Source organism: Macaca fascicularis, chromosome 7, assembly GCF_037993035.2.
Source record: "Macaca fascicularis isolate 582-1 chromosome 7, T2T-MFA8v1.1".
Classification (NCBI taxonomy): domain Eukaryota; kingdom Metazoa; phylum Chordata; class Mammalia; order Primates; family Cercopithecidae; genus Macaca; species Macaca fascicularis.
This window is the reverse complement of record NC_088381.1, coordinates 129,482,703-129,494,424: the sequence shown is the minus strand read 5'-3', so window position 1 is coordinate 129,494,424 and position 11,722 is coordinate 129,482,703. Positions and strand designations below refer to the sequence as shown.

The 11,722-nt window shown below is 38.5% G+C and overlaps 1 long non-coding RNA gene across 1 annotated transcript in view; it reads left to right on the top strand.

Annotated features, from left to right (window-relative positions):
* Positions 1-586: 586 nt before the first annotated feature.
* The window catches only part of LOC135971993 (uncharacterized), a 92,740-nt gene continuing 81,604 nt past the window's right edge, over positions 587-11,722 (top strand). The window contains exon 1 of the long non-coding RNA XR_012415845.1: positions 587-712. This is a non-coding gene — a long non-coding RNA (uncharacterized lncRNA). The remainder of the gene's footprint in view (positions 713-11,722) is intronic.

Genomic DNA, 11,722 nt, shown 5'->3' with positions numbered 1-11,722 from the left:
ATAAGGTAATGTTAAAATCACAAGTCAGGGTTTCTGTCTGACTGCTGGTGGGCCAGATATCTTCCCCTCCCATGAAAGAAAAATCATTCTGTAGTGTTAAGAATCTTGTCAAGTCTGTAGTAATGAGCACTTCCTCTTCCCCCACCAAGACCCTCACCCCAAATTCTGCTTGGGGCATTATACTGCAGGCTAATGATCTAAACAAAATTAAGATTGGTTAAATTAATAATTCCATGTTCCCAATTAAGAATTTATTTTGCACTTAAGATATTGATCCATAGTCCTGTGTATATTTTTAATGCAAGCAAATATTAGTGAAGCAAATTTGTCATTTTCATTTGTGTATTTTGGACAAAGGTTTGTTTATACTCAGTGAAATGTTAATTTGTCTGGTTATTTCTCCTTTTCCCAGCAAAGAATATTTAATCTCCTTTCTGAAAATGATTCGATTTGGGCAGCAAATCTTATGCTGAGAATTCTTCCCAGATCTCAAGTTATATAACTGAACAGATGGCATTCGCATGGCTTTGACAGGTCAGGCTGCGATCACAGGACATCCTGAGGAAGCAGCTCGGAAGCCTTCCCAAGGAGAGTGGGAAGATCCCGTGAGTGAGCAGGCATGTGTGGCTGTGGGATTGGGTGAAGAAATGCACTCTGACTCAGCTTCCCATCTTCACGGCCCAGGAGCAAATTCTTCAGGATCCTGAAAGAGGTACAAATAATCCTGCAGAAACTAGTGGTACATTTGATTGAATCAGAAAAATAAACAAATCTTTCCTGTGGGAGAAAACAAAGTTTCTCAGGGAATGTGATACAGGGAGAGTGATTTGGTTTGTGGTCATGGTTGAAATGCCACAGGTAGATGGACAGTGAATCGGATGTGTTCTAATTGTATCTTGGGCTTGCAGCATGATGGGGCAAAAATGGGAAAAATATCCCTGTCTTCACAGAGTTTGCAGCTTACTGGGAGAGAAAAAAAATCAGTCGCTCAGTCAATAAATACATGAACAAATACACACATGACTGTGATAAGGGCCAAGGAGAAAACAAAATATGCCGGGAAGGGGGATACAGAGATGTGTGTATAAAATTTTAGATAGAAATCCTCTTTTAAAAAGTATGTCATTTGAGTAAAGAAAGACCTGACGGAAATGAGAGAGAAAACCATGTGTATAGCAGGGAAAGAGAACTCCAGTGAGCGGAGACAGCCAATGCAAATGCCCTGAGCCAAGGGAAATGCCCGGAGTGTCCAGGGACCCATAAAAATCCCAGTGCGGCAAAAGCAGAGTACACCGGGAAAGAAGTGTGCAAGATGAGGTTTGAAAGCCAATGTGAGGTCAGATCATACAGAGTCTTAAAGTTCACAGCCTGGAACTGCCATTTCTTCTGAGTGAGATGGAAAATATTAGAAGGGTTTGGAGCAGACAAATGACATGATTTGGATTATTGTTTACTGGGATCACTCTTTGGAGGAAATAGATTGTGGGGCAGCAAGGGCAGAGGCAAGGGGCAGAGCAGTGAGGGGCAGGGAAGAAGCATCTAGAAGGTTATTGAGATAACCCAGGCAAGAGAGGAAGGTGGATTGGACCAGGATGGTGGCAATCTAAGCAGCAAGGAGTGGGTAAATTCTGGATATATTTTGAAGGTAGAATCAACAGGTCTGGTTAATCGATTAGATGCATTGTATGAGAAAAAAAAAAAAAGAGGAGTTCAGAGTTATTCCAAGGTTTGGGTGCTACACAACTGGAAAGACGGAGTAGATGTGAGAAGCTTAATAAGAAGGAGGAGAATGTGGGAAGGGCAGGTTTGGAGGATATCAGGACATCTGTTTGGAATATATTATGTTTGAGATGTTGAGTGGGCAATTTAATGCACAAGTCTGATGTGCTAAGGAGAGATTTGGGCTGAAAATATAAATGAGACAGTCATCAGTACAGACATGGCATTTAAAGCCGTGAGGCTCCGTGAGTTCACCTAGTGATGGATAGTGCGTACAGAAACTAAGAGAATATGCAGACAGTGATAGTCTGTATGGAATGCTGCTGGTAAGTCCAATGAGGCAAGCTGACCATTGAGTTTAGCCATATGCAAGTCATCACTGATCTTTATAAGACCAGCTTTTTAGAATCTAGAGCAAAAGGTTTGCTGGACTGGGTTCAAGAGAGAATGCAGACATTGGACACAGCAAACAAAGACACTCCATTCAAAAACATTTGCTTTACAGGGAAGAGGAGAGATAGTGGTAGTTGGATGGGAAGATGGGATCAAGAGAGGATTTTTAAATTTTTTAAATTGAAGTACTATATATATGGTAAAGATGCTTACTGCTTGTGTATCGCTCCATAATTTCCACAACCAAACACACCCAAGTAACTAGTACTCATTTCAAGAAAAATAATATTGCTAGTCCCCAAAGTCTCCTGCCTGCTCCCTCTCAATCACTGTCCCCACCCAAGGGCAACAACTATCTTGAACTGACTTCTAAAACCCAATTCATTTTCCTACTTTTGTACTTTGCATAAATGAAATCATACAGTTCATGCTTTTCTGCATCTGGTTTCTTTGCCTGTATGTTACATTTGTCATATTCATCTATATTGTTGCCTGTAGTGACGGTTTGATCATTCTTATTGCTATATAATAATCTATTGTGTGAGTATACCAAGATTTATTGATCCCTTCTACTGCTGCTGGACACATGGGTATTTTCCAGTTTTACAAAGAGTGCTCCTATGAGCATTCTAGTACATGTCGTTTGGTGAGCGACATTTTATTGGGTATATTGCATACACATTTTATTGGGTATATTTCTGTGAGTGGAATTGCTGGGGCATAGAGAATGCGTATGTTCAGGTTTAGTTTTCCAAAATAGATATATCGATTTATGCTCCCACCAGCACTGTAAGAGAGACTTTATCAGTAATAGGGGTGATATTATAATATCTTCATCTGTTACTCCTTTGTCTTATATCTTAATTTTTTGAGAATGAAGGGGGTGAAGAGGGGTAGTGATTACTGGGCCCCCTCAAAATCTTAAGGAAGAGACTGCTGCTCATAGGGTTGTTGTGAGGAGTGACCCACTGTAAAATACCTGGCATCATCCGGGCCCAGGACATGTATCCAGCATATGTTAGTTGTCACTCTAATTTTGTAGTCACCCTCTCAGCCTTGTCTCCAGGCAGAGGTCAAGGTAAAGCAGTGATAACTGCAGTTTCCTTCTCCTCCAAATCACACTCATCCATCCAATTTGCTTTATAGCCCTGGGAAAGGGTGAGCGCTCAGGGTGCTTCACTGACCATATTGCAGGACCAAGAATAAGTAGCACAGAAGCTCACATACCCCTCTTCATAACTTTCTCTGCCTCCTTCTGTTAGACCAGGCGTTTCATCAGGTTCCTGAAGGGGTTAAAGAAGAGTCCTGTGTTCGATTTCATTGCAAGTCATCTAATAAACCATCTATAGAAAAAGCATACTCTAGAGATGGTTTATACCACCATTGAACTCTAATAGTAGCAATCCTAAGGAGGGCTGGTTAAATTATAGCTGGACATAATTCCTTGCCATTTGTCGCTATCTGGAGATGTTCATTGTTTATTAACGAATAAATTTAATATACTTCTGCATTAAAAAAAATTCTTTCCTTATAGCTATGTCCATCCAAAAGGAGCATATGTGATTAAAATCATCACCAAGGAGATGAATTGATTTTTACAGGATTGTGTCTGATTATATCTTTTATTCCCACATCAAAACATCTTTCAGTGATGTAATCTAGGTAAAACCAAAATCTTCTCTATAGTGTATTTATATATACTAAAAGGATATATATATACACTTTAATTTTTAGAACAGTTTGGACTTGCAAAAAATTATAAAGATAGTAAAGAGAGTTCCTATGTACTCCATATCCAGTTTCTCCTATTATTAACAACTTATATTTGTATAGTACATTTGTTATAATTAGTGAATCACTACCTGTATATTATTAACAAGTCAATACTTTATTCAGATTTCCTTTGTATTTATCTAATGTCCTTCTTTATTTTTGTTTGAAACAGAGTTTTGCTCTTGTCACCCAGGCTGGAGTGCAATGGTGTGATCTTGGCTCCCTGCAACCTCTGCCTCCCGAGTTCAAGCAATTCTCCTGCCTCAGCCTCCCGAGTAGCTGGGATTACAGGTGCCCGCCACCATGCCCAGCCAATTTTTAAATTTTTAGTAGAGACGGGGTTTCACCCTGTTGACTAGGCTGGTCTCGAACTTCTGACCTCTGGTGATCCACCTGTCTTGACCTCCCAAAGTGCTGGGATTACAGGCATGAGCCACTGCACCCGGCCCCTAATGTCCTTCTATTTCAGAATCCCATCCAGGATACCATATTACATTAGTTGTTGTGTCTCCTTAGGCTCCTCTCGGCTGTGATGATTTTTCAGATTTACCTTGTTTTGGGGAATGAGTACTTTGAGGAATACTCATCAAATATTTTGTAGATTGCTCCTTAATTGGTATTTATTTGATTTTTTTTTTTGCATGATTAGACTGGATTATGGGTTTTTGGGTAGAAAACCACAAAGATAAAGAGGCTTTTTGTTGCATTGTATCATGGGTACATTCCATCAACATGACTTAGTACTGTTGATATTGATCTTGATTGCTCGGCTCAGGTAATTTGTCATGTTCTTCACCGTAAAGTTAAACCATGTCTATGCTGCACCCTTTGGAAGGAAGTTACTATATACAGCCCACATCAAAGGAGTAGGGGGTTATGTTCTACCTCTTTGAGTGTAGAATATCTACAGAAATTATTTGGAATTCTTCTGCATGGGAGATTTGTCATTTTCCTTGATTTATTTATTCAATTCATTTATAATAGTGTGAACTCATAGTTATTTAATACTTTCAGTTATAGTTTAATATTGCATTATTTTGTGGTTCAAATTGTTTCAGGTTTGGCCATGAGGAGCTCTTGTTGAAGCTGGCTCCTCTATCCCTTTGAGATCCTCCTATCATTTCGTGTGTGTGTGTGTGTGTGTGTGTGTGTGTGTTAGATACTTACTTTCCGGCACTACAAGATGCTCCAGGGCCAACTTGTATATATGCTAACTCAATCTTAGAATCAGCAGTTTCTCCAAGGAGCTCTAGTTTCTTTTACTGGAGAACAGTATTAAAGCCAATATCTGGGCACTAGAAGTTCTCCTTGCTACTGGGGTGTCATTGCTTTCTAGGCTCTCTTAGCTGACACAACAAGGAAATATGTACAGTAAACTCTGTATATATGTACAAATATCTGTAAATATTTCTATATGTAACCATAGGTATCTATGTTAAGCTAAACATGAGTGAATTCATACTGATAGCCCCAACTCTAATTCATTACCACATGGACCAACCCAGCCTATTCCCATTGCTTATCTGTGAACTCCATGAGAAATCTGGCTCCCACCATCTGCCATGCATTTACTTAATTGCTAATTCTTGTAAAAGTGCACAGCTGTATTAGAACCGTTAACTTGAAACCTTATGGGAAACAACTTTATTAAGTACAGTTTTATGGACATTTTCTTTCGCCTTTAGTCTTACAGACTCCTCTCATTTCCAAAATCACTTAGGTCAGCATCTTTTCCTCCCACCTCCTTCAGTGAAGCTGCTTTACAGATTTTTAATATAGTTAGATTGTTTTGTCACTGCAGTCCATTCTAGGACCCTTGACCTTCTAAATGATCTTGAAAATGTGCATACACTAATGTTTACTCTTTGTTCTATAAAGTTCCATGGGTTTTGATATATGCAGTGTCATATATCCATAACTACAGTATTACATAGACAGTTTTACCACTCTAAGAAATTTCTCCTGCTTAACCTATTTAATCCTTCCTCCCCTCTCCCTGAGCCCCTGGAAATCAATGCATTTTTTTTTTTTTACTGTCTCCATAGTTTTGCCTTTTCCAGAATGTGATATAATTGTAAACATACAGTATGTAGCCTTTCAGATTGGGTTGTTTCACTCAAAACTATGCATTTAAGATTCATTCATGTCTTTTTGTGATTCGACAGCTCATTTATTTTTATCATCAAATAATATCCCATCAACTGGCTGTACCACAGTTTATTTATCCATTTACCTATTGAAGGATATCTTAGTTGCTCCCAGTTTTTGGTCATTATGAATACAGCTGCTATAAATATTTGTTTGCAGGGTTTTGTGTGGATATATATCTCAAATCAGTTGCATAAACACCTAAAGGTTCCAATGCTGAATCATATGGTAAGACTGTGTTTAGCTTCTCTGCCCTGTTTAGCTAGCATGTGCCACTCCTCAAAGCCAGGTGGTGACCACCCTACAATCATCAACAGTCATCATCACCAGTTATTTCACTATTTCTTCCAGCCTCATTCCAATTTTCAGTACATAAATACGTCTATTGAGTGTACCTCCTGTGTAAGAATAATCATTCTTTATACTTTTCAAAGTCCTTTCACATGCATTATCACAATACCTCTAAAATAGCAGTATAGGAGCCAAGCTGTTCCAGGCAGAATCCTGGCTCTGATCCTAACCTATGGCCTGACACAGGGAAAGTATCTGAATCTTTTCACCTGTAAAAGGGGATACTGCAGCACCTATCTAAACTTACCTGTCCATGTTGTAAAGATTTAATGAGTGTTTAGGGTAGCACCACTTCTTGGACCATGTCACACGCTGTTTGAAGGCTCAGCCAAGATTAGAATGCGAATCTTTTGATTCCTATTCCTATGCTTCTTATCCTAGAAATGAGATTATTCCCCCAACCTCTTTTCCCTGCAACTTCGGCCAATATGGGGGCCTCGGTGGCATCAAAGCAATTGACCTAACAATCAATTTAGGAAAGGCTCTGGTATTTTTTGTGCACATGCATGGTAGGTGAAGGATCTGTTTATAGTCAAGTAGGATGATCCAATAACCATTGACAGAAATAGTCTTTTCTTATCTTTAATGAATAAAAAGAATAGCAGACTTCATTTTAATATCTAGGCTGTTAGATCAATCAATGGGCTAAGTACTGAAATAGTTTAAAAATCCATGAATTGAACTGCATGAACATGAATCTGTGCATTAAATTCTATGGACATAAAATGAATCTGTTCAAAAACAAGTTTGGGCAGTTCACATCTGGTATGTAGTGTTTTCAGAGTAAGGTTTAATTATTTTAAGAGGTTTTAAAACTCTGTATCCCAGCCAGAGAATGCTTATCTGCTTTATGCTAGTTTTTACCTGCAGAGTTTTTGTCTCTGTGACATCATATATTTATTTGCTGCTATATTTTAGAATGCATTGCACAACAGTGGGAACTGATCTAAGAAAGTTAATCATATTCTGGCAGTCGCTGAGCAGGCTGGCAATTAATGAGAAAGTCTGAAGAAAAATGTTATTTCAGAATACACCACAGCCTATTCTACATGGTCAAGTTGACTTTTTATGATCAGTTGGTTGCTTATGTTAACAGTGAAAGTGCAAAAATCCTCAAGGACTGACAAGCAAAGATTAATATTGTGTTTACAAAATAAGCAAACACAAAATATCCACAATGCTTTCACAGACACACAGACACACACGCACACACATATGCACATACATGCGTGCACAAACACATCTTTGTTGCAACCTGTTCGTCTTGGGCTAGAGGTATGTGTGGGACGTGACTAGAACTATCGGTGAGGATCATCAGGATTTCAAATAACTTGCAATGATTGATATCAGTTATAAAGACACTGAATTATCCAACTGATCATGGCTAGATTATAGTTTGGAAACCATTTATAAATAAAATTATATTCTAGTCACAACAATTTAACAATATAAATATATAGAGAAACTTAAACATACAAACATTTCAAGTAAATGCTAATTGTGACCTAATGCCTTTAGTAGAGAAGAATAATAAGAAAATTCATCTAGTGTTCTGTTTATAACTCTAATGCAAAAGATAGTTCTCTATCAGTTGAGTCAAATGTTTGTATCTTGATTATGGGCGTCAGAATTTTGAGATCTTTACTGACCTACACTCCTACCAAGAAAAAAAAAAAAGGAAGAAGTGTGGCATTTATTTGTCCATTAGTTCACTTCATTCATTCATTCTGCAAATATTCAGCATTTACCATGTATGTGGCATTGAACTTGGCCTGAAGAACAGACAACCTAATGGTGTTTGGAGAATTGAAATAGTTATACTGCAAGTAATCTAATTGATTAAATGTTCTTATTTAAAGTTGAAGACTGAGGCAAATTAAAACAGCCAAACAATTCTGGCTAGTTTTACCTATGCACTCTTGTTATGTCCATACCCATCTTCCACTAAACTTCTCTTGTCATTCTTCCCTATTTTCTAACCACTATTAAAACTCTGACAGATATATTGTTATTCACATTAATATACAATTAAGTTGGTTAATGATCCTAATCCATTCACTTCAACTACGTAAGTACAATGTAAGTGAAATAAACACGTCATTTAAAAATGAGGTCTGATCAGTACCATAAGACAGGGCAAAAAGGAAAATAAAGAAAATGAGGTCTGAGATTAAAATTTTTCATTTAAAAACATCAAAACTGAACCCAGAAATGATCACAATAGAAGCAGACAGACATTCCTTAGAACCTCTTTCTACTTTCTATTTCCTAAAATGGTTTTTCTCTGTTTTATTTCATTTTGTATCACAGATGACTATTTGGTTTAGTGTGTCTAATTCCTCTGCAATTAGATTTGCAGAACATATTATTTCATTTTAATATAAAAGTTTTTGAATCACAGCCAAATTGCTGTAGGACAAGCAGATTTTGTTTTCTTACAATTTCATTAGTAAAAAAAATGAGGATACCAATATTGAAATGTCACAGATATGGAATTTTAAGTCAAACATCTGTGTTCCCTTAAAGGAGAATATATTTTCTGAAGCTTGGGAGCCTCTATTAGTGAACAAATTAGTTAAACAGACATTTGCAATGAAAAAAAAAAAAAACCCATCAGTTTTGTTGAATTATTTTTGTTTTATTATGGGTTTATTTCATTATTAAAAGTAGAAAAAAATACATAAAATAATAGAAGAATAAGAAATAAAACAATTACTTGAGGCTCTACTAGGCAAATGGTTCTGACGTGCTTCACTGAACACATGATGTAACCTGAGCCCCTGTCTCTGGCTTGACAGAGCATCTGTTTCTCACAGATGCCTGAAAAACACCCTGCTCCTCTGGATGCTGGGGCGCATTTCTGAGCATTGCACTACCTTTAGCAAAGAGTGCAAACACGTATTCTGTTTGTGAGCGATGGAAGAATGTAGACAGTTGTGTTGTGCATAACGTCTACCTCCTTCTATGTATATATGCTCCTGTACCCAAAAGAAAAGTCACACTTAATTCATGGTCCATGGCTGTAGAAACAATAAGAAATACCACATCTCATACTGCAAAAAAGCAGGTAGAAGAACCAATATCTCTTATTTAGATATATTGTAGTAGTAAAAGAGCACATGCCCAGTACAAAGGAAGGGGCATCTGCTTCTCTTAGTTCTGGGGATGGCTATGTTTAATAACTTCAGAGGAACACTGATGAGGTGGAAGACACGTGCATGTCTCTTTTTTCCCCCTATTGCAAAAAGAGCCCTGGTACAGAGCACTCAGTGGATACTCATAAATATTTGTTGAGTGAATGAAAAGAGAACAACGAGAACTGTGATGCATTTCTAAAACAGGACTAAAACAGGCCACATGGTTAAAGTAAATGAAGATACTTAGCCAGAGAGGAGGAGACTCAGGGAGCACAATAGTTCTCTTTGTATTTGAAATAAATTTTCACGTAGAGGAAGAGCTAGATTCAACCTGAGTGACCTAGGGAACAAAATAAGTGACTGTATAAAGAGGAACATGCAATTAGAGCTGCCCCAAATGGAAGAGTAACCACTGGAATAACTCTTGTTAAGTCTTGACCATTCTAATTCTTACCCAGTTTCTACAACTTTCTGTTACCAAAGTTGCTCATTCATTCACCCATTCATTCAAAAACACATAGTTACATGGGTGAACACTTATCTCCAAACTCATCAAATTGTGTACATTAAATATGTACAGTGTTTTGTGTGACAATCATACCTCAATAAAGTAGTTTTAAAAACAGCCACCATCACCAAAAATCCCCCACAAAAATACATCTTGAGCACCTTCAGCATACAGGTACTCTATCAGGTTCTGGGGAAATAACTGTGAACCCAACAAACATGGCCTCTTTTCTCATTCAGTTTAGAAGCTGGTGAAGGAAACAGACAAGGTAGTCAGACAAATCCCTTACCAATGATCATGCAACTTTGGTTTCAGTAAAGTCAGTTGCTTGAATCAGAGTTGCATGATCACTTGTAAAGAATAACAAAAAGGGAAATCCTGAATCATGTAAGGTCTAGACAGGATGATCTCACTAGTCTTTCCAACTTTTGAGATTCCTAGAATACTGTGCTTTCTCCCTGCATTCTCATCTCAGTAAATTGTCCCGTGATGACACCCAGAAGTCATTATGTTCACTGTCATCCTCCTCATCTCTACTGTGAAGTCACTACTGACTCTTGACCATTCTAATTCTAGTTCCCACACTCATCACAAGGGTGTCCTCAGGGTAGCTGGCTGACACCTCCTGAGTCCACATCTCCGGTCCAGCAGCGTGCGAATGATAAAGTACAGCACCCCATGAGATCCTAATGAGGTTGGTTTGCTGATAATAGGTTGAGAAATAAGATTCTTCTGTCTGACGGGTTGAATGGTGGTCCCCATAAAGATATATCCACGTCCAAATCCCTGGAAACTGTGAATGCTACCTTACTTGGAAAAAGTCTTTGCAGATGTAATTAAGTTAAGGATCTTGAGATGAGATCTCTCTGGATTCCCCAGTGGGCCTTAACTCCAGTCCCAAGTGTCCTTCTAAGAGACAGAAGAGGACACAACAAACACACAGAGAAGGAGGTAATATGAACATGGAGTCAGAGAATGAATGGATGTGGCCAGGAGCCAAGGAAGCCAAGGACTGGCAACAGTCACCAGAGGCTTGAAGAGGCAAGGAAGGATTCTCCCCTGTAGCCTCCAGGAGTGTGATGACACCTTTATTTCAGACTTCTGGCCTCTATAATGATGAGAAAATAATTCTTCTGTTGTTTTAAGCCAGTTAGTTTGTGGCAATTTGTTTAGAAGCCCTAAAAACTAACCCATTATGCCTCCCACCATCCAATACAAACAGTTCATCACAGTGCTATCAGGGGGATCTTGCTAAACGTGAATCTGACCAACATATACCCCTGCTTTAAACCCCTTGTTTCTCTGCAACCAGTAGGCAGCATGCCCTTTCCTTGCTATGATGCCATGAAAGACTGTTCACTTGTATGACACACTTCCCTGGGGGGACACAGGTGATGCTCAACTCATAGCATGATGAAGTCAATGCCTCTGTCCCTCCCACTCAAGAATTCATATGAGAATAAAACTGATGAAACTTTTACAGGGATAGACACTCTAATTTAATTTAAACAAAATAAAAACAGAAAAGAAACCATCTTCAATCTGCTCCTGCTGTTAGGTGACTTGGAACACACCTCCATGGATCGTGCTCCGCTGATTGCTGCCTGCATTCCTCTCCAGCTGCCTCCCGGAGCACGTTTTGCTTCAGCAAACTGACTCGCATTCAGTGCCTAGGACACATGGCAGTCACTTG